The sequence below is a fragment of the Onychomys torridus genome, unplaced genomic scaffold, assembly GCF_903995425.1.
Source record: "Onychomys torridus unplaced genomic scaffold, mOncTor1.1, whole genome shotgun sequence".
Taxonomy (NCBI): Eukaryota; Metazoa; Chordata; class Mammalia; order Rodentia; family Cricetidae; genus Onychomys; species Onychomys torridus.
In genome coordinates, this window is record NW_023412942.1 from 1 (window position 1) to 23,668 (window position 23,668).

The 23,668-nt window shown below is 45.5% G+C and overlaps 2 pseudogenes; one reads left to right on the plus strand and one right to left on the minus strand.

Moving 5' to 3' along the window:
• Nucleotides 1-3,853: 3,853 nt before the first annotated feature.
• On the minus strand, nt 3,854-4,038 carry LOC118576085 (annotated as a pseudogene).
• An 11,328-nt stretch (nt 4,039-15,366) lies between these two features.
• LOC118576084 lies at nt 15,367-21,435 on the plus strand (annotated as a pseudogene).
• The last annotated feature ends 2,233 nt before the right edge of the window (nt 21,436-23,668 follow it).

Below are 23,668 nucleotides of genomic sequence, written 5' to 3' on the forward strand. Positions count from 1 at the left end.
GATGGATAGATGGGTGGATGTGTGTGTGTGTGTGTGTGTGTGTGTGTGTGTGTGTGTGTGTGTGTGTCTGTTTGTGTCTGTGTGTGTGTGTCTGTATGTGTCTGTGTGTCTATGGGTGGATGTGTCTGCCGAATCAACTGCTCATGTTTACCAAGAGCAGTGACAAGTGTGACTGGCATGCCTACAAGGGACTGCCTGTCCAGTGTCTCCTCCCCTCTAACTCCAGTAAGTAAGGAGAGTGTTACTGGGCTAATCCTGGTGAGGGCTCCTTGCTTAGAAGGCAGAATTGAGGTCGAGGAGGTGACCCAGCCAAGGAGAATGCAGGAAAGGGGACAGAAATGGATCAGCACATGGGTTTTCATGAACAGGACCTCCACAGAGAAGGTGGGGGGATTATTGGCATCAGTGGTTGTACAAGTTCAAGATTGCAGAGCAATGTCATGGTGATTCCTGTTTACTGCCCTGACCATGAACAGACTCATGTTGCAGTTTCTACAGGAGTCTGTGCAGCACCCTTCACCTCCCAGTGGTGTGCAAGCCCTGTCCCTCACCCAATGTGTCCTTCTCGGCAGTTTCTGATCATCCCCTTATTTGCTTGTTACTGATAGTTTCACGGTATCCCAATCAACAGGGTCATGAAAATTTTCATGTTTCCCATGCTCAGGGCAGTTTCTAGGAGCCAAAGAGGACTTAAGAGTGGTCTGAGTATCCACTGTTATTTATTGGGTCACCCTTAGTATGGAGACTGCCTTTCCAAACAGGTAACAACCCACACCACCTCCCCTCCCAACTTGGAAGATCCACTGCCCTCCTCACACAGATCCCACCTCTGTAGGTTTCTACATTAGAGTCCCTGATTCAGAGGCTGGGTTTTGTGGTGCATGACCAGACTAGAGCACTCAGATCTGAGTTTGAGGCTAGCCTGGACTACAGAGTGAGACTCCCCGTCAGCATGAATTGAATATAATCCAAAGAAATTTTTCAACACTTTATAATAGGATACCTGATTCCAAAGGTACATGCAAAGTGGTAACTCCCAGAAAGCTCAATAGGATTATAAAATATAGTACATATATTGACAAATTGTGACTTTTGTATTTACCACAAAGCTTCAGCCATCCATAGAAAGTACAATATTCATGAAAGAATTAAGAGGATGGAGAGAAAGTGCTAAGAACAAAAGCAGGAAAACAGTACTAACTTTTATTCAAAAGACCAAAGGAAACTCAGCTAAGAAAAAGTGTGCTCTTAACCAGTATCACCCAGCTACCGATGATACTATGTGTACAGAGATTAAATAAACACTGATTTCACAACTCTCACAAAATTAACTCAAAGTGACCCTTGAAGTTTTCACTTCCTGACCTTCCAGCTACAGAGATTTCTTGCAGATAGGCCACAAGCTCCAGAGCCCACTCTACAGCCCCGCAAGTTGCTTGTGGTTTCAGGCAAACTCAGCCCCAATGATTCCCAATCACAAAACAATGTTGAAGAATAATTTAATGTCATGTCTGCTTCCTGCCTCATAGATTATGTCACAAGATGTGTGGCATCTGCCCTATTCACCTGCCCAATATCATGAATACTGAGATACCTCTGTAGCTTAGAAACTCATTTGTGCCCTGGAACTGAATTTCACAGAATCACACCATGGTAGATGGGAGTAGCAGAAAGTTGAAAACATTCTAATCATGTATTGCTGAAGGATGATGCCCATCGCCTACTTTTTACCAGTGGTTCAAGCTATCCTCCCTAAACTGTACACCCACTAATTCTGAGTGTCTTCATTCACATTGAAGGAATTAATACATGCAGGGAAATTACAGAAAAAGTCACTCACCATGCCCCATGAATCCTTTGTAAAGGAGACCCCTGCAGCTCACTGCCTTAAACATCACTCCCTGAGCTAGGTATTGACTAGTTTCTTTCCCCCTGAAATGCATGCAGTACACTGTTCCTATTCTTCTGGTCAGAAGGGAGAAGCCATGCTGCACACACAAATACTTTTTCTGTTACTGAAATGGACAGTCCACTACATGATTCAAACTTGTATTTTAGAACTCTGTGGTATTGCTTGCCTGTAATCCAAGAATTTAGGATTGTTACTCAGGGGCTATGTCCTATGGGGCTGCTGACAGGTTCCAAGCTCACCTTTGTCAATATGGAAGTCCTTGACTCAAAACTCCTTTTCAAAAAGGCTGGAGATGAAGCTGTTGTTGAATTATGAACCTTCATGGCATATGGGGATATAATGTTGATTGTGACCCTGTAATGGCACCTTGAGCAACATGTTAGAGCCCTTAGATGGGGAGATGAGCCTTTTGGCTAGTTGCAAAACAAGTTGTCTCTTAACAGATGGTTAATCCCAGTGAACAAACATTTACATCTTTTCATACTAATTTCTCACAGTTACTCCTTAACTTTAGGGTATTTGGGATGCAGTCCTCCCTTACCTACATTCTATTTTGTGAGACTTAATGTCTCCAAGAACTGTTAAATCCTCATACCATCAGTTCTACTAGCCTCAATTCTACTCTTCTACATCACAGTTTAGCAGTGGAACGCTACTCTACACAGGAGATACCATTCACAAGCTCCACAACATTAACTCCAGGTGAATCCTAAGTCTAATAGTTAAATACTAAAGGTTCAGAACTTCTGGAAGGTATTAGAGAGACCAGTATTCTCTGAGTTTGGCAAATCTGGTGATGTTTCTCCACATACTACAACATAAGCAATACAGGCAGAAGAATTTCACAGTGATGTTAATAAGAAAGGAAGTTCTAAGCACTGATCTGCTCTCAATGCTCTGTGAAGATACAGCCCTGGGATTTAAGTTATTCTGAGGAAGCCAGTCCATCCCAGGGACTTTCAAGGATCACATAAGACCAGGCTGGACCAGGCAGGAAAATGATGAACTCTGTGTATCTTTTTTTTTTTTTTTCCAAGTCAGGGTTTCTCTGCATAGTTTTGGTGCCTGTCCCGGATCACCCACTGTAGACCAGGCTGGCCTCCCAACTCACAGATATCCACCTGGCTCTGCCTCCCAAGTGCTGGGATTAAAGGTGTGCGCCATCACCCACTGCCTGGATGAACTCTGTGTTTTGAAGCTGGCTCCCACCCAACTCAGGAAGGATGTACCAAACCAGCTCCAGAGCCTCAGTGAGCAGCTCCACCCAGTCTGCGGAAAGCAGCACTTCACTACAAAGACCACCCACTCTTCCCTGCCTGGGGACAGCAGCCCCTCACTCATATTTGGAGAGCAACCCCTCACTCACCATGGTGTGCTGAGCTGACCTGCTCTCTTCACAACGGAGGCACAGTACACCTGACAACTTCTGACTTCCTCTGGAGAAGAGCTGAGCCAGGAACCTGGCTCCTGGAAATACACACCCATCTGACTGTAAGGTCCGTTGGAGAACTCTGATTGGCTAGTGAGGTTTGAGTGACAGGACCAGGTGAGCACAAAGGACAAAGCACAGTGCTTCCCATCCCTGGCTTCCAATCTAAGGACAGACCTATCCCAGATTGCCTGGAGATTTGTGCCAAATCCAATAGCAAGTCTCTTGTAGTGTAAATCAATGGATTCAATTTTAAAAGGAAGTGTACAAATGCAGAAGGAAGCTAACCAGACAACGTTGCACAAGAGGAACATGGGGTAACTAATGAACATTTTACACAAAATCCACAGTAGTGTTGGGACTGATTACCACAGACCCTTGTGTGGAAACTGTTGGGTTCTGAGGACCTAAAGAAACCCATTCAATAGGCTCTGGCCCAGAGTATCACCAGCTCCTCCAAGGATATTCCTAGTATTAGAGATGGAGCTCTGTATTTGCTCTCTATATCAGGTCCTTAGAGAAACTTCTCAAAGCTTATGCAGGTTGCCAGACTCAGAGAGGCCTAGTTTTAAGTGTCTTCTTTCCTTACTTTTTTTTTTTTTAAATCAATGCATCCCTTTTAGGAAAAAATTTCAACAAGCAATAATCGTGCCTCAGATAAACCTTATTGGCTACCATACTGCCACTGAGCAAAGCTCAATGCCTCTTCATTAAAAATGTATTTATTATACATACAGTATTTGCATGCATGCATGTCTGCATGCCAGCAGAGGGCGGCAGATATCATTATAGATGGATGTGAGCCACCATGTAGTTGACGTGAATTGAGTTCAGGACCTCAGGAAGATCAGCAGTGCTCTTAACCACTGAGCCATCCCTCCAGCCCTCAAGTATATTCTTGAAGTTCTACATTTTTCGTTTGGCTTTTAGGTGTAAGTTCCATTTGGAGCTAATTTGTGGAGGTTGTAAATGGCATCTCATGTACTAGGTAGCACTCCACTATTAAGCTGCAAAGTTGAAGAGTATAGTTGGTGATATAAAGGATATACCAATGCTCAGGAAATAGTAATTCACACAAAGTAGAATTTGGCTAAGGGATTGGTGCCTCTAAAATATCTCAAAGATAAGTAGTATGCTAACCAGGGCTGTTAGAGCTTTGGATGCTAGGTTGTAAATGTGTATTCACATTTTATGTATGGTTATATGTCTGCAGTAGAAACAGTGAATGGGTTGCTCATCCACAGAGGATAAAGAGACCACTGTGATCTGTGTAAAGATCTCTCTATACTAAGCTGGGTCATCATACATTTTTTATTTTGTTTTTTGTTTTTTGTTTTTTCAAGACTGTGTTTCTCTGTGTAGCTTTGCGCATTTTCTGGAATTCACTCTGTAGACAAGGGTGGCCTTGAAGTCACAGACATCTGCCTGGTTGTGCCTCCCAAGTGCTTGGATTAAAGGCATGTGCTTCCACTGCCTGGCTTGGGTCATCATAGTTTTAAGAGGGATTTCTTAGTTGTGTTGTACAGGATGCAGCAAACACCAATTCCATGATGTTTTCTTATCTATTTGCTATTTCTTGGTATCAGCTACAAACTTATATTAAAATCCAAAAGGATGGTTATAGTACTGATGCCATGTACTATATAAAGACTATCTTGTGTCTTCTCTAAGGTTTAGTTTAACACATTGTGCCTAGGAAATATTAATTTATTACATTATCTTAATGAAATAAGATAATGTAATAATATTAATTTAATACATTATCTTATACACAGTTTCTCTGAAGCTTCCTCTTATTTATTTGTTGTGGCTCAGCACTATCTTAAGACACACAGTTGTCACCTTCCTATGGTCAGCTGTGCCTGCTTACAAAGGATGACCACCACCAGGTTGGCTGACTGTAGATATTCCATCATGGAAGGAGGAAGCCCCTCCTTCTGAGTATACAGCCTCTGTTTCAGGCAACTATATGCAATCCATCCCTAATGACAAGAGATCATGTGATTTTAGGGTGGAGCTGGAGTGCATAGCCTGGGAAAGTCCTGGTAGGAGGTTGATTCTGTGTATGCACCTATGAGAAAGCCAAATTTATAAGTGGGAATTTACCTTGAGTGCTGTCAGGCTTACTTGCCATGTCCACTAAGAAATGTAATTTCATGGGCAGTGGAAGAGAAGAGAAAAGGTGAGCCCTCCACATTTGCAGCTATGGGAGAGCCATTGTCCATACTGGTGGAGACCTTCCTGGGGTGGCTGCTTTTTGGTATTTTACTTTGAGTTTCTATTGCTGTGAAGAGACACTATGACTACAGCAACACTTGTAAAGGAAAACATTTCATTGGGGCTGGCTTATAGTTTAAGAGGGTTTAGTCCATTATCATCATGGCAGAAAACACAGAATCATGTAGGCAGACAAAGTGCTAGAGAAAGAGCTGAAAGTTCTATATTTAGACAAGCAGGTATAAGAAAGTAATGGTGACATCCTTCCACCAACAAGACCACAACTACTCCAACAAGGCCCCACCTCTTTATTGCCACTCCCTATGGGACTTTGGGAGCCATTTTGATTCAAACCACTACAGTATCAAAACCTCTGTAAGTCCCTTTTCAACAATGTTCAGTAAGTAAGCTCAATAAACTCATTGATAACCTAGGATGGACTTCGTTGAAATTGTGCTTTGCATCATCATCGGGACTTATGGGGATGGGATAGACATGGCTTCTTCCCCTCAAAGGTTTTAAACATATTTTTTAATGTTCCTATGTCTCATGGTATTTTAAATAGGAAGCAATACATAAAAGAAAATGTTAAAAAATATAAATGTGGAAATGAACTTAGTAAAAAATGACTTAGTTAGATGAAGATGGTGATGCATGGGAGGCTCCAGGATAAAGACGACTGGATAGGTTTTTTGCAAGTTATGAAGTTCCGAGTCAGTTGTTTTAGGCACATAAAGGATGAGATTTAGAGTTCATGTATTTATTAAAGTTGGCAAGATCAGATATCAACTACTTAAAGCACGAGCTACAAATGTCAAGAAAATTTTATTGTGTTATGTCTGGCTATTGAAATAATATGTAGTAGTCAAAAGTACCAAACTGGTATAAAACTGATCTTTTAAGTGGTTGCTAATTATTCTTCGATGTTAGTCTAATGTGTTTTGATGGACAGAAGGGAAGAATATTCTCTCCTTTCCAAACAAGGTCAATGAGGTCCCAGGAAATAAAAGCTGAAGAAAAAGGACAAATCATCCCCCCACCCCAAATAAAAGTCTTGAGAAAAAGAGTAAGTTGGCCTGTTGTTATATCACATATCTAACAGGATAAAATTTGAAAAGTCTTCCTACATGATTGTTTCTGCTCTTCTCTACAGACACATACACAAATATATTGTCTTTATGTAGTCCCAGTTCAATAAAAAATTAAAGCTGGCTTTGGAGTTGGAGTGTGGCTGTCTCCTTCTCTAAATCCAAGCATGCTTGTTAAAAGGAAAACCCAAAGTCTCTGTATCATGTCAGAAGAGCCATCTGATATGGGACAGAAGAAAACCAAAATTTAGGGACTATTCTATTGCCACTAATCTCATAATTCTTTGGTTTCATTTTGACTCTTTAAAACTTTCCTTAAGGTATAAATTTTATATTAAATACTATATAAGATTTATATATATTTTATATAAATAAGTATTGTCATGATATTACTAGTCATATACAGTACTAACTAATCCTAGAAAAAAGTCTCCATCTAGCTGCCTGTACATGATTTCTGCTTGGAGATTTTATCAGTTTTCTGTGGAAGCATGACCATCCCTAACAGCAGCTTTGAAGTCTCAAAAAAGATGATGGGGCCCTACAATGATGATTCTATCAGGAAGAGGGCAATACTACTAAGCTGAAAAATAACACCCAAAGCCTGGCCATGGAATAGAAACCACTCAGGACAATTTTGAGATGGCTAGCTGAGATGATCCAGCTTCACAGATTACTTGAGCAAGGACTGGAGACAAGCTCTGCACCTTCTAATTGTGCATAGACTGGATGACAAATAATACAGCTAACTTTCCCAGGACTTGACAACTACCCCCAAATTTTTCTTTTCAGGATCCCCTAAAGAAGCCATCACCTCCAGATAGCAGGAAGTAGTTTTAAGAAAATGAAGCCCACATTCCCAAGAGGTGGAGTGGGTGGCTTTTTTGGTCATTCAATAGGTTGTAGATAATTGTTATTATCTTGGATATTTGATTACAAAGGATATTATATTTAAGGTTCTTATTTAAAAAAAATAAAAGAAGAGGATATAGACGAGAGGTAGATTATTGAATGTACTCTGAAAAAAAGATTTAAAATTATACATTAAAACAATAATTTGAATCTATTCTGAAAAGGAAAAAGGGGAAGATATGGATATAAGATAAAAAGGTAGATTATTGAACCTGTATTTAAAAGGCAAGTACTTGTTTTAAATATTTTACATGGGATTGAATTTTTGAATATTGTATAAAAATTATATATTGATATAAATTTGAAATTGATTTTGTCAGAAAATATGATACAAATATTTCTAATATTGTTCAAGGTACTGTCCCTATGCAGTTCTTTTAACAATGTAATGCGATTTTTCTAATACTTGGTAGTTATTATCAACTATTTAGGATAATAAAGAAATGAAGGTTAGTAGTTAGTCATTACAATCAAACTTGTAGTCAGTCATATTAGGTATGTTTCCAAGGTCAAGCAGAGCTATATTTTAGATAGACAGGCCATCATTAAACTCTTCAGAGATCTGCAGAATATGGCATTTAAGATGTTTTAATAACATGGATTTTTTTTCCTCTTTTTTATGACAATGTGACATATCTGCTCCTGGCAGAGACAGTCTACTTCAGAGAAGATGATGGGCAACAAAGAAACACCTTATAGAGTTATCTTTCATTGTAGTAAATGTTAGCCACTGGGCAAGAAATGCCCTTGCTTCCACTGCTGACAGTGTGCTGTCCAAAATGGTGAAGGAGTATAGAAAAAAACTGGAAATTTTTTTTTCATTACTTTTTTTTTTTGTTTGAACTGAGGATTAAACCCTGGGCCTTGCTCTTGCTAGGCAAGCACTCTACCATTGAGCTAAATTCCAGCCAAAACTGGAAAATTTTAATGTTCTGTCCCTCCTTTTCCTTTCTGCCCTGTGACCATAACAGATTATAATGTGTGGACAAATAACTCCCATTTCCACAAGCATATCTGCACTGCTACTCCCCAGTAAAAGCATGGGCTACATTAGGGCATTCCTTCATTCATTCCCATCTTTCCTTCTCACTGGTCAGTCAAGGCCCAGCCTGGAATCACTGACACATTTGGACTCCGAGCCAGGAAAGAAATTGTTGAAATGCTGTAATCATAATTCCAAAACTGTTTGTAAAGTTGAAACTGGCTTTAGGATCATGTTCTCCACAGACACCAAAGATTACTCACAACTTTTCTCTCAAGGTCTACGTCTTAAACCTGGAAAATAAAAGTCCTGTTAGGCAGGGCCACATCATTTTACCCATATATTCTATTATGGTTGAAATAGATTAACTACAGCAATTTGGTTTCATGAAAGTTCAATTCTTTATCCAGATTCTTGATTTCCTCATGTGTGGCCATTCAGGACACTTATTGTTCATCTACTATCGATTCCTTCAATACTCATTGCTATTGTCAACCACTGTCACAGAAGGAAAGCTTTCACCCATTTCCCTCCCCATCCCTTTCTGTGCTCTGACTGTACCTGATTAAAGTTGGTCTGTGAACTCAAGATTGCACAGGTTCCTCTTCATTTGTACATTCCCAATAAAAACCAGAGAGACTGGAGAACATTCATAAACTGGCCTATTTTCCATTCTCACCGACCAGTCAAGTCCCAGTGTGGAAGCCATTGTAGGACTGTATTCCCAGCACTGGGCAACAGAGGTAGGATTGGGTGTTCAAAGAAATACTCAGTTGCATAGCAGGAGGCGAGCCTGGGCTGCAGGAAACATTACTCTCAACATAAACAAATAACAAACAGCACTTGAGAAAAAAGGAGCCAAACTATTAATGACCTAGAAACATTGGAGAACAGACACAAATGGAGATAAGAGCAGTAATGCATTTAAGCAAAATGAAATAAAAAATGATAGCAATAATAGACTTTTTAAAAGGATAAATAAAATTGAAAAATCACATAGCTATCCTGACATTGAAAAAGAGCAGGGCATTCTCTGATAGAGACAATGTTATTAATAATGTATTGTTTGACCTTGCCACTGTGTGTAATATTAGCTGCTGAGAACAGTAGCCTGACACACACAGCTACAGCCAATGGCCTGTGTCTCACCTCACTGAGCTGACTTAACTGTGCCAAGCAGGATTGAACAGATCTGCAAAGGAGTGCCCCAGTTTGGAAATTCAGTATTCATTGGCTTATGCTAACCTTCCCAAATTGTATACCAACCAATCTAGCCTGCCTTCATTCACAGGACATGAATTAATGTATGTTGGAAAATCACAAAAGCATTAACTTTGTAACAATCAGGTCCTTTTTCATAATGGCGCCTCCAGCAACTGATTCCCTACTCTGTTTGCCCCTGCAGTGTACACAGCCAACTATTCCTCCTATTCTGGTGTGAAGGCCAAAGTCATGCTTCACACAAAGCCTTATCCTGTGACTGCCATGAGCAGCTGACTACATGACTCAGATGGATAATTTCAAAACTCAGTCATGCTACAGACCTTTAATTCAAGAATTTTGTTGGATTAATCAAGAGGACAGTAAAGACATTGCCCTGGGGAACAACAGACTGGGATCAAGGCCAGCTGAGTCAGCATAATAGAGCATGTTCCAGAAATAGTTTCCAAACTGCAGGAGGTACAGCTGTACTAGAATTAATATGTCTTTATAGGGATAAATTACTCCACACAATCAAGAGATTAATAAACAAAAATCTGTTTCATAAGAGCATGCACCCAACTCTGGCTAATGCTGAAAAAGTAGCCAACCCAGAACTGATTTTCCATTACATTTATGATGTCATCCTTAAATTTATTTTAGGATCAGGCCCCAGGATATACTTTGAAGAATTTAAATAGGGACAGGAGACTTCAAGTATTGTCACTTAGACACATGAAGATTTACGGAGAAAAAACTTTAACATCATACACTAGAATCTACATTTTAAAAGATGCATCAATACTTTTAAAAGATGTATCATTGTTTTTAATTTTCACACGTACAAAATTATGAGAACACAAATACAGAAAATATCAGGGAAACATCATGTATCAGCAGTGTGGATGCTGTTCTTAGATGAACAATCCTGCTGAGATAGTCAAACCTCAGAATGAGGCTGCTTTTGCCTCTGAGCATGTTGCCTCAGAGAAAGACAGTTGCTTTCATGCAGGACCAGAAGGAGTTCATTTTAACTAGCTTTGCCTGCTTTCTGTCTCAGGGCTGTGACATCATGATAGAGAATTCCATTTTTTTTTAATTTAAATTTTTAAAAATTTTATAATTAATTTAATTTTACATATCAGCCACAGATTCCCTCTTCTTCCTTCCTCCTGCCCTCCTTCACCTCCCCTCAATCCAACCCCCATTCCCACCTTCTCCAGGTCAAGGACTCCCCTGGGGATTCAGTTCAGCCTGGTAGATTCAGTGGAGGCAAGTGCAGTCTCCTTCTCATTCACCCAGGCCACACAAAGTGTCCCATCAAAGGCCCCAGGTCTCCAAAAAGCCAGCTCATGCACTAGGGACAGGTCCTGGTCTCACTGACTGGGAGCTTCCCACAAGTTCAAGCTAATTGCCTGTCTTATTTTTCCAGAAGGCCTAATCCAGTTCCATGGGGGCTCCTCAGCTATTGGCTCATAGTTCACATGTTCCCACTAGTTTGGCTATTTGTCCCTATGCTTTTTGCAATCATGGTCTCAACATCTCTCATACAATCCTTCCTCTTTCTTGCCAATTGGACTTATAGAGCTCCACCTGGGGCCAGGCTGTGTATGTCTGCATCTGCTTCCATCAGTCATTGGATGCGATTTCTACAATGACAGTTAGGGTGTTTGGCCATCAGGTCACCAGAGTAGGTCAGTTTGGGCTTTCTCTTGAACATTGCCAGTAGTCTATTGTGAAGGTATCTTTGTGGATTTCAGGGTTACCTCTCTAACACTTTGCTTCTTCCTATTCCCATGCCGTCTTCATTTATCAGGGTATCGTTTTCTTGTTCTGCCTCTCTGTTCTTGAACCAGCTGGGATATCCCCTGTCATTATGTCTTTTTGACCTGACACTTGCACTTCATTACACCCCCTCATGACCTGTTTGCTCATGTAGATCTCATCCATTTCTCTTTCATGCTATTTCTGTGTCTCTCTTAGGGTCCTCTTTACTAGGTAGCCTCCCTGGACATGCGAGTAGCAGTCTAGTCATCGTTTGCTTTGTATCTACTATCTACCTGTGAGTGAGTATATACTATGTTTGTTTTTCTGAGTCTGGGTTACCTCACTCGGGATGATTTTTTTCTAGATCCATCCATTGGCCTACAAACCTCATGATGTCATTTTTTTCCCTACTGAGTAGTACTCCATTGTGTATATATACCACATTTTCTCTATCCATTCTTCAGTTGAAGGCGATCTAGGTTGTTTCCTGGTTCTGGATATTACAAACAACACCAGTAGTACAGACATTGAGAGAAACAATTAATCAATCTCTTGAAACTGAGAAGCTTTCATAGCACAAAGGACTCAGTCAACAAGAAAAAACAACAGCCTACAGAATAGGAAAAGATATTCACCAACCCCACATCTGACAGAAGGTTGATATCCAGCATATATAAAGAACATAAGAAATTCGATATCAAAATACTCATCAGTTCAACTAAAAATTGTGTTACAGAACTAAACAGAGAACTCTCAACAGAGGAAGCTGAAAAGGGCTGAAAGACTTTTAAAGATTTGCTCAACATCCCTAATCATCAAAGAAATGCAAATAAAAATGACTCTGTGATTCCACATTACACCCATTAGAATGGCTAAGATAAAGAGTAATGAAGACAGCTTATGCTGGAGAGGATGGGAAGAAAGGGGATCTCTCTTCCACTGTTGGTGGGAATGCAAGCTTGTATAACCACTTTGGAAATCAATATGGCATTTTCTTAGAAAATTGGGAATCAATCTCCCCCAAGACCCAGCTATACCACTCCTGGGCACATTCCCAAGGAATGCTCAATCATACCACAAGGGCATATGCTCAGCTATGTTCATAGCAGCATTGTTTGAGAATTACACTTTTTAAGATTTATTTTTTTGTCTACATGTGTATTTGTGTCCAGGCATCTCTGTGCAGTACCTGTCGGGGCCAGAAGAGGGCATCAGATCCCTGGGGACTTGAGTTACAGGAGATGGTTAGCTACCAGGTTATATCTGGGAATGGCACCTGTGTTCTCTGCAACCAAAAGTAGTGGTCTTGACTGCTAAGTTTTCTCTCTAGCCACATTTTCATTTAAAATTTATTATGATACATTTTAGTTAAAATATATTATGTGACTTTCCGCCATCCTTGTCCTTTCTCCATGCCTTCTCAAATTCATCGCTTCTAATTTCTTCCTTATTAAGTATCTGTGACTAAGGATGGACAAATATGTGAATACAAAACGCTGAGTCCATTTCTGTTGGTTTGTGTATATATGGTTTTAGAGCTGATAACATAGCATTAGATATGCAAGAAGGGAGCTTGGCCCTGCTTACGGCTAATTCTCCCTTATGCAGGAGAATTCCCAGAAGTATGACTCCAAAATGACCTAGGCTGCCTTGGACATGATACAGAGATTTTGCATTTTCTTTTTCCAAGCATGTTTGGATTTAGCGAAGGAGAGAGCCACACTCCAGCTACAGTATCAGCTTTAAATTTTTTCTTTTGTTTCTTTTCAAAACAGGGTTTCTATGTATAGCTTTGGTGCCTATCCTGGATCTCGATCTGTAGAGCAGACACCTGGGTGTTCTGTTAGTCACTTTTGGGTGTGATTGAACTTTATATTTGGGGGTAAGAGTGAACAGTCACATTGAGTGTAGAGGAGGAAGGATGGACAAGTGGGTGGACATGTGGGTAGATGGATGGATGGATGGATGGATGGATGGATGGATGGATGGATGGATGGATGGATGGATGGGTGGGTGGATGGATGGATGGATGGGTGGATGGGTGAATGGGTGGGTGGATGGACAGATGGGTGTGTAGGTGGATGGATGGATGGATGGATGGATGGGTGGATGGATGGATGGATGGATGGATGGATGGATGGATGGATGGATGGGTGGATGGATGGATGGATGGGTTGGTGGAAGGATAGGTGGATGTGTGTGTGTGTGTGTGTGTGTGTGTGTGTCTGTGTCTGTGTCTGTGTGTCTGTGTGTGTGTATGGGTGGATGGGTCTGCCAAATCGACTGCTCTTGTTTACCAAGATCAGTGACAAGTGTGACTGGCATGCCTACAAGGGACTGCCTGTCCAGTGTCTCCTCCCCTCTAACTCCAGTAAGTAAGGAGAGTGTTACTGGGATAAGCCTGGTGAGGGCTCCTTGCTTATAAGGCAGAATTGAGGTCGAGGAGGTGACCTAGCCAAGGAGAATGCAGGAAGTGGGACAGACATGGATCAGCACATGGGGTTTCATGAACAGGACCTCCACAGAGAAGGTGGGGGGATTATTGGCATCAGTGGTTGTACAAGTTCAAGATTGCAGAGCAATGTCATGGTGATTCCTGTTTACTGCCCTGACCATGAACAGACTCATGTTGCAGTTTCTACAGGAGTCTGTGCAGCACCCTTCACCTCCCAGTGGTGTGCAAGCCCTGTCCCTCACCCAATGTGTCCTTCTCGGCAGTTTCTGATCATCCCCTTATTTGCTTGTTACTAATAGTTTCAAGGTATCCCAATCAACAGGGTCATGAAAATTTTCATGTTTCCCATGCTCAGGGCAGTTTCTAGGAGGCAAAGAGGAATTAAGATTGGTCTGAGTGTCCACTGTGATTTATTGGGTCACCCTTAGTATGGAGACTGCCTTTCCAAACAGGTAACAACCCACACCACCTCCCCTCCCAACTTAAAAAATCCACTGCCCTACTCACACAGATCCCACCTCTGTAGGTTTCTACCTTAAAGTCCCTGATTCAGAGGCTGGGTTTTGTGGTGCATGACCAGACTAGAGCACTCGGATCTGAGTTTGAGGCTAGCCTGGACTACAGAGTGAGACTCCCCCTCAGAAAAACAATAACAAAAGTACAAGTGCTTGGGAAGCTGAGAGAGCCCTCTGAGTACCCTGGGCTGGCCAGTGGCCTTCCTGGAGCCGAGAACACAGAACTGGGTCCCTGACTCTGATTTTGCTCCCTGCTGGCCTCTCTAGAGGATGACTCTGGAGAAGCCTCCTCTCAGGTAGGAATTGGGAAGAAAGGCAGGACAATCCCTGCCCTATGCACACACTCCATCCCCACTCCCCCACCAAGGAAGAGACAGAAAATTTGTCACCTCTACTCTGGGATCCGCTGCCACCCAGTGGCAGTCCTACACACCAGGATGGGGGGCCTGGATGGGAGTTGCTAAGAACTGATTCAGACAGAGGAAAAGACTGGCCACATTCCATGCCCCGCCTGGGGTCTTCTGTGTCTGAGGCTTCATAGAGGATAGAAAATGTCACAGAGGACAGTAGAGCCCGGGGAAGGGACCTCAGCGAACAGTAGGAGATAGGATAAATAGGGTGGACTCAGGGACCATCACAGGATGTCAGGGGGGAGCCCAGCCTGCTGATGGCTGGGGAGCTGGTTACAGTGTGATCCCTGAGTGGATCCTAACTCAGGCCTCATGTCATACAGCCATCCTCCTGTGCCCACACCAGAACTCGGTGTCCAGCCATGAAAAGCGAGGGGCCCCCAAGAAGTGAAAGGCACCCCAGCCTCCAGCCAGCATGCCTGTTCCTGCAAGAGATGGGGCTGGCCTGGGGTGGGAGGGGGCTCTGCTTCACACTCAGGATGGTGCAGCCCTGGAGACCTCACCTAAAGTGGCTTCCCTTGGTGGGGAGGAGACAGGAAGATCAGGATGCTTATGAGGAGATTGTATGTCTGCACCAAGAGAGAGGCCGGCTCATACAGAAGATCAGGGGACTGGAACAGCACAAGGAACGGAGGAGAAGGGAGGTTAGGAGGCTGCAAGGCCTGTGGTCTGAGCATGGGGAAGCTATTCCTTGGGAAACTGCCCTGGCCATCATGGTTTCAACGGGGACTACCCACCTGTGGGAGCAAATGAAAGCGAAGGGCGACAGGAGAGAAGACAGCAAGACTGAATTCTGATCAAGCCACCAATCTTTATTTTTCTCCGCATGGCTTATATAGCATAAGAGGGGCAGGGGCAGGAAGGACGGAATGGGAAGGGACATGGAAGGCACGCAGAATGTTGGAGACATGCAGGTTTTCGAGACAGGGTTTCTTTGTGTAGCTTTGCATCTTTTCTGGAACTCGCTTTGGAGACCAGGCTGGCCTTGAACTCACACAGACCTGCCTGGCTCTGCCTCCCGAGTGCTGGGATTAAAGGCATCTGCCAACACCACCCGGCTAGGTGGGATCTTTTGAGGTGCCAGACACCATGGTGCATCCAGGATGTACCGGCCACACATGACTTCCACAAACTCACATAGCTATGAAGATTTCTCCAAACATGCACAGATGGCCACCGCACTGACACATGCATCCCACATGCCCCACAGGTATAAATCTTCCAGTTATACACGGTTCACATCCCTCATACCTACACCCATATACTGCTCAAAATGTGCAATTAGAATCAGCAAGATAGACTAGCTGATAATGTGGCATGTAGCTCACCCTACTGACCTGAGTTCACTTCCCCACATGATGGAAGGAGAGAACCAAATCTCCAGTTGTTCTCTGACTGCTACCTATGTACCGTGGCATGTGTGCATGCCTCTGCAGACACACACACACACACACACACACACACACACACACACGTCACACACAATTGTGATAAAATATCTTTATAAGTGAGTAATTACACAAACATGCATAGAGATGGTCCTCTATTGGGAAGGTGCTGGGATTCAAACCCAGAGCCTTTATCATATGCTAGGAATGTCACCCGGTGGTGAGTGCTTGCCTAGCATGGGCAAAGGCCCTGGTCCACGCTGGCATCTCAGTAGAACGTGGAAGGGCATATTGGATGCTCAGTGAGTAAAGCCACAACCAGTCTGGTGTCTCCAGGGTGCTGTGTAGATATATTAACACCCCAGTTTTAGGAGGTAATGGGGGTGTCAATGGGCAGGACCTGAAGGTCGACTTTGAACCACACATCTAGAATGAGAGAGAGAACACCAGCTATGACATAGCCACCCTACAGGACGAGGAGGGTGAGATGCCTGACTTTCCAGGTGTGTTCCTACACCCCCCACCCTGCCCCCACTATTGCCCATCTGGGATTCTGAGGGGTTGGGGAGGTCAGAGTCATGACCTTGCACAGAGGGGTGTGATGCCAGGGGAGTGGCACATGCACCTTGAGTGCCCCCGTTTGCCCGAGGCAGTGCTAGGTCCCCTCTGAATGGCTCCTGACCCCTGTCCCTGATGGTGTGTGCTCCCAACCCGACTCACGGCTCTTCCTGACCCTGTCAGGAGTGGAGGCTGTGTTGTCAAAGCCTCTTTGTCTGTCAGCTGAGGAGCTGGTGGCATCCCTTCAAGAGCAGATGGCTCAACTCATCAGGGAGAACCAGGGGTTGATGGAGAAGGTGGGGGAGACTGAGGCAGTGCACACCTCTGGGGACCTGGATGTGGGCAGGGAACATGGTAAGGCTGCATCTTAGCCTGCCTGCCTCCCATCCCCAGATGCTTGAGGAGTATGAGAAGGACAAGGTGCAGATGGCGGAAGACAGTCAGCCTGAGGTAGTCCCTCTGGTCTTGTATGACTCCCTGAGGGCAGAGCTTGAGCAGCTCCGGAGGCAGCATGAAGAGGCCATACACGCTCTGCAGCAGCAGCAGGAGGTGACCAGAGGCCAAGAGGCAGAAGAGACAGCACACAAGGAGAGTAAGGACAAGGGCACCACCTCCCAGAATGGACCTAGTGTCCCAGAGCTCAATGGTACCACATATCCAGAAACCACAGCCAATGGCACCGGACACCAAGCCAGAGGCTCTGTGGACATCGGGAACACAGAAGCCAGTGCCTCAGAAGAGGCATCCATGGAGCTCAAGGCTGCAGGTTCAGAGGCCAAGGGGAGAGATGGAGTGGCAGTGGAGGTCATGGACACTAGAACAACCATGGCTCAGGCCCTAGAGGTGAATGTTGGAAGTGAGCTGGTTGAGGTGGAAGTCACAGGAGTGGAGGAGAAACCCGGAATAAAGGCTAATGGAGAGCATGTGGTGCAGGATTTGCTCACAGGGACAGGGACTAGAAACATGGAGGCCATGGTAGAGAAGGATACCGGAGTTCAGGCTACAGAAGCAGAGGCTGTGGCAGTGAAGACCACGGGAGTGCAGGCCACAGTGGCAGAGGTCATAGGAGTGAAGGTGACAGGAAAGCAGGCCCCCATGACAGAGGCCAATGGAGCCGAGGCCATGGGACTCAAGGCCACGGAAGCGGAGGCCCCCGGCAGAGAGGGCCCCTACACTGTGGCCCTGCACCCGAGGGCTGAGGCGGCCTGCAGCACTGAGGCGGAGCTGGAGACTGGATCTGCGGCCTGGAGGAGGGGCTGTGCCAGCGGAAGCGGGAGGCAGAGGCCGAGATGTAAGCCGCCCCGGGCCGGTTTGCGGAGGCGGAGGAGGAGGAGGCGGTACCAAGGCGGAGCCCCGAGCTGGAGGCGGTACAGGAGCTGCAGTCCATGGCCATGGGAGAGCACTCACGTGAGGAGGCCGCCAAGCTGCGCCAAGCGCTGTTGGCCTCCAAGGCTCAGGCTGCCGACACTGCCCACTAGGAGCTGTAGCACATGCATGGGGTCTCAGTGCCGGAGGACGAGCAAGAGCAGGCGCTGGGCTTGCTGCACAACCACGTGTCCCGCCTGCAGGCGCAGCTCGCAGAGCAGGCAAGCAAGCAGGAGAGGACAAGCGCCAAGGTCTTCCAAGTGAGCGCCCGTGTCTGGCCACCCTTAAGGTGTATTTCTGCGTGGGCGTGGGCGTGGGCGTCTCTGCACATGTGCAGTACCCACCAGGCCAGAAGGGGTCCGATCCGTGGGAACTTTGGACCCGAGTCGCAATGTGGGTGCTGGGAACCAAGACTTGGTCTTGTGCAAGAGCAGTTGGTGCTCTAACCGCTTTGCCATTTCTCCAGCCCTCAAAATTTCTATTTTGATTTAATTTGTTCTTGTGTGTGTGCACACACAGTGTGGTAGAAAAGTCAGTTGGCAGCCTGTGGGACCTAGTCTTCTCCTTCCACCATGTGGGTCCTGAGGACACAACCAAGGCTGTCAGGCTTGTCTGCAAGTGCCTTTACCAGCTGAGACATCCCCGAGCCCTGGTCTTTCTTACTGCTTTTTGGGGTTTTGTTTTTCTAACAGAGACTCAAGTAGTCCAGGCTGACCTTGAACTCATGACCCTCCTGCCTCCACCTCCTAATTATAGGGATGGCAGGTCTCACCCCGACCTGTTTATACAGCGGCCTAGTGAATGCTGGGCTAGCACTTTACCCACTGAGACCCATCTGAGCTGAAAACATTGATGTAGCAGACTTGGTGATGCACAGCCACACATGGAAATCTGTCACAACAAAACAAAATGCAAACAAAAACCTTCCTTACAGGGGAGAGTGTATATGTGTTTTGAGGCAGTATCTCTCAGTTGTCTGGGCTTTTCTTGAACTCACGTGTAGCCCTCTAACTCTTGATCCTCCTGCCTCCGCCCCCTGAGTACCTTGATCTCAGGTTTTCATGACCAAGTGTGGAAGCTAGGACACAGAGAGGCTTAACTACCTGTCCAGGGACATACAGCTAGTAACCAGAGGTGCATGGCAGGACAAGAATGTTCCTAGGGTCAGTGGCAATTCAGAACCTTCCTGGAGGTGGAAAGCTATCAGCTCAGCATGGAAGGGTGGGGAGAGCCCCATGACCCAAGCCTCTTTGGGGTCTAAATGTCCCGAGAGTCACATGTGGGCTTGGGTGACAGGTGCAGCATGAGGCACTGTTTATGAAGAAGAAGAGGCACACGGCCAAGGCCCAGCTGGCCACGGCTGAGCAGCAACTCCAGGGGTCTTCGTACAGAGGCCGAGAGGGCATGCCAGGCCCAGAGCCATGCCCAGGAGGCCCTGGACAAGGCCAAGGAGAAGGACAAGAAGGTGGCTCACTGTTGGGGCCCACTCAACTGACATTACCCAGAACTAAAGAACCTTCTAGCCCCTGCTGTCTTGTGAACCAGCCCATTTATCACATGGGAAAGGGAGATACAGACAATGCACCAAATGGCCATTGTAACCATGGTAACTGGTGTGGCTCGCTCACTGTTCTCTCTAATTATCCATTGGAAGTAATAGGAACAGAGAGGCAAATCCACTCACACAAGGTCACACCACCAAATGGACCATAAACTGAGATTCCAACCCAAATTTCCCATCTGAACTTTTAGAAGATTTTTAAGTTAATTGTACTTGTTTAGTTGGGGTCTGGGGCATGCATGTGTGGAGGTCAGAGGATAACTTGCCTGCATCTGTTTTCTCCTTCAACCATGTGAATCCCAGGCATTGAACTCAGTAGAGATACAGGCTTGTCAGCATGTGCCATTACGAACAGAATCATCTCATGGTCCCCCAATTGTATCTTTTTCTGTGTGTTCTTTGTGTGCATGTGCATGTGTGGAGGTCACAAGTCAACCTTGGGCATTCCATAACGTGAGATTAAAATCCAAGCTGTGCTTATAGGACTGGAAGAGCAGGGTGTTTTTCTATGAAAGGCCAAAAAGAGAAAGCACTTGCAGAGCTGGAGGCTGTGTCTGCTTCCTGTTTGCTGTGAGAAGACAGGGCCATGTGTGGATAAAACTTTATTGATAGACAGCCAAATGTGATTTGGAATCCCTCCAAGGGTCACAAAATAGACTTTCTTTGGGTTTCTTTTTTCCTCCCCAAACATTTGAAAACTTGAGGAATGTTTTCCAGCCCTTCGGCTGTACAAGTACAGTTCCCAGTCAGCTCAGCTCCTGGCCCAAATCAATGACCCTTTACCCAGCTGCCCAGCAGAGGTGAAGAGGTCCCTGTCCCTGCCTGTTCGCTCATGGAGTTCCCCCACCCCTCCAGATCACAGAACTGTCCAAAGAAGTCTTCACACTGAAGGAGTCTCCGAAGATGTAGCAGACAGCCCCAGCCAGCTCCCAGGAGGAAGCCCTGCGTGCCCAGGAGGCAGCCATGCAGCAGCGGATGGAGGTGCCACTCTGTGGCAGGGGAGGGGTGATGGGAGCAGTCAGGATACAGACGGGGATGGCTGGCAGGATCCAGGCTGGCCAGTGCACCACAGGGTCACTTCCCTGACTCAGGCATCAGCAGCCACCAAACATGGGGTTTTACCTCTGGTGGAGGTATGTGGGTGTGTCTCGCTGTGGATGGGCCTCACCTTCCAAATTCTCTTACCATTCCTCTCCTCCGCCCTCCCACTCCCATTCCCTCCCTCCCTCCCACCTTTCTTTTGAGCTAGGGTCTCATTCAGCCCAGGCTGACCCTGAATATCAAATCACTCTGTCTCTCCTGTGTCCACAGGAGGAGGCCCAGGAGCATGGTGCTGTGGTGACACTATACCGTACTCATCTCCTGTATGCCATGCAGGTGAGTCCCCTGCCTCTTGACTCCATCTCAGGGTGCTACCGCCTGGGCCTCAGTTTCCCCTTCCATTTGGGACAGGCTTGTGGGTTCTGGGAACATCTCTCTGTATAGACCTGTCTTGTGAAGTGTTGACTCCCTTGGGTTTGAGTAGGGGGATTTCCAGGGCACAGGGGAGGACCCAGCCAGTGTACCAGGGTTTGTCTCTGCCTTTGTCCCCACCACAAGGAGAGATGGATGAGGACATTCAGTACATCCTCAGCCAGATCCTGCAGATGCAGCAGCTGTAGGCTCAGGGCCGCTGAGGACACAGCTCAGCCATTCAGTCTCCATCCTTCACATCTGCAAGCTGAAGCTACAGAGACCACCTTCCACATTCCCATGGGTAATGAAAAGGACACATGATACACTGGGAGGCCAGCCTGTGACCTTACCAATGGTGCCCAGCTGATCCATCACTCCACAGCTACAAACACTCCCCATCTGATATGTTACAACTAACAATATTGACACCTACATCACAAATGTCCAGCCAGGAGTATAAGCTCACTGCAAGAGGGAGACATAACCTGTGTGGGACACATGCTGAGGGCAGGCATGGGGCAGGGGAGTTCAGAAGAGAGTCTGATATTCTGGATCCAAAATACAGTTATGGCAATAAATATGAGTCCGATGCAATATTTAAAGAAACCAGGAAATAGTGCTGCAGCTCAGGTAAAGCACCCACCTAGAATCTGGAGGTGAGTGACTAGGGGCGTGGTCAGGGTAAAGGCCCTGCCTAGAATCCCCCACTGAGGGGCTGTGTTGTGGTCATGGTGGAGCCCTCCCTAGAATCCCTAGTGAGGGATGGGGGTGTGGTCGGTGTGGAGCCCCCCCAGTCATGAGCTGGGGGCATGGTCAGGGTGGAGCCACACCCCCAGTCAGGGGCTGGGATCATGGTCAGGGTGGAGCCCAGCCTAGTATCCCCAGTGAGGGGCTGGGGGCATGATCAGGGTGGAGCCCCGCCTAGAATCCCCAGTGAGGGACTGGGGGCATGGTCATGGCAGAGACCTGCATAGAATTCCCAGTGAGGGGCTGGGGGCATGGTGAGGGTGGAGCCCCGCCTAGAATCCCCTAGTCAGTTCCTGGGTGCGTGGTCAGATTGGAGGTCTGCCACTGCTCAGGAGGCAGTGAGACTTGGGACAATGGAGCTGATATTTTAGGTGTACTGAAATCTAATTCAATAGCCAACTTTATTCAGAACCCCTGACAATATAATGTCAGAGGGTTAAGAAAGGTCACAGGATAGCCAAGGCTGCACAAAGAAAGCCTTTTTCTAAAACCAAAACCAAAAAAAAAAAAAAAAAGGATGTAGCTGGAAGTTTTCCTGTATCCCAGCCCTGAGGTCCCACAGCTGCTTATAAAATAATCACTCAGAGGCTTATATTAATTACCCAGTGGAAGGCCTATGGCAGGCTTCTGGCAAGATAGCTCTATCATTTTATCCCATGTTTATGAATCTGTGTATCTCCAAGTGTTCTGTGGCTTCATCTGCATCCCATTTCATGTTTCTCCCTGGATGGTGGTTTGGCATCTCCCTTTACTCTCCTCTCACTATCTCTCTTGGATTTTCCCACCTGCCTCCATCCTGCCCCGCCATAGACCAATGCAGCTTTATTTATCAACCAATCAGAGCAACACATATTCACAGTGTACAGAAAGATGTCCCACAGCAAAGGAAGAAAGAAAGGTCACCTAAGTACAGTTCTCATGAGTTCAGGCTGTATACAATAACAAGGACATGTCACACATGGCAAAACATGTTTTCCATAGGCACATAAACATTTATTTGAATAACAGCACCAAGCCATAGTGAATAATCTTAAGTAGACGTATTCCTACACTCTACACCTGTGAGGAGCACAAAAACACATTCCAAGAATAATTCCATGTTTTGAAGAAATTTCATAAGACTCTTTACTGTATTCTCAGAGTATACTTAAATACTCAGAATCCTCCTCTCATGACTCCATTCCAGAACTTTGTTCTGACAAGCTTGAGCTTATGCAAGACCTACTGATCCCAAACTTTCTTTTTCTTCTCATCCTGTTATGCCCAGATTGTGGGGACCCCCTAGACACCATCACAGGGAACAAATTCCATATGTAAAAGCAAAGAGCCTTTATTTTCAAGCTTAGAGCTTGGACTCTGATGCAGCAGTGGGAGCAGAGAGCCCTGAGTCTACCAGGGTGGGATTTTCCAGGGTTCAGGACTCTGATTGGCTGACATTTATCTAGGGGTATAGGGAATGTTTGGAATGTCAGGTATGTCCCCTTAGATGCAGGTTCTCCCTGGGTGGGGTCAGCTTATGGCTTTTTCTAGGTCTAGGTGTTGCCTGACAGAAGCTGTGTCTGAGCTTCTAAGCCTGTCATGGCAGCTGTGTGGTTAAGCTGTTTTGGCCCCCCTTCACATTCCCCCCTTCACAAGTACCAATGAGAGGACTCAATCATGAGTCCTATCTGCCCAGGGGTTTAAGGATATTGGGACCTAAGACTATTA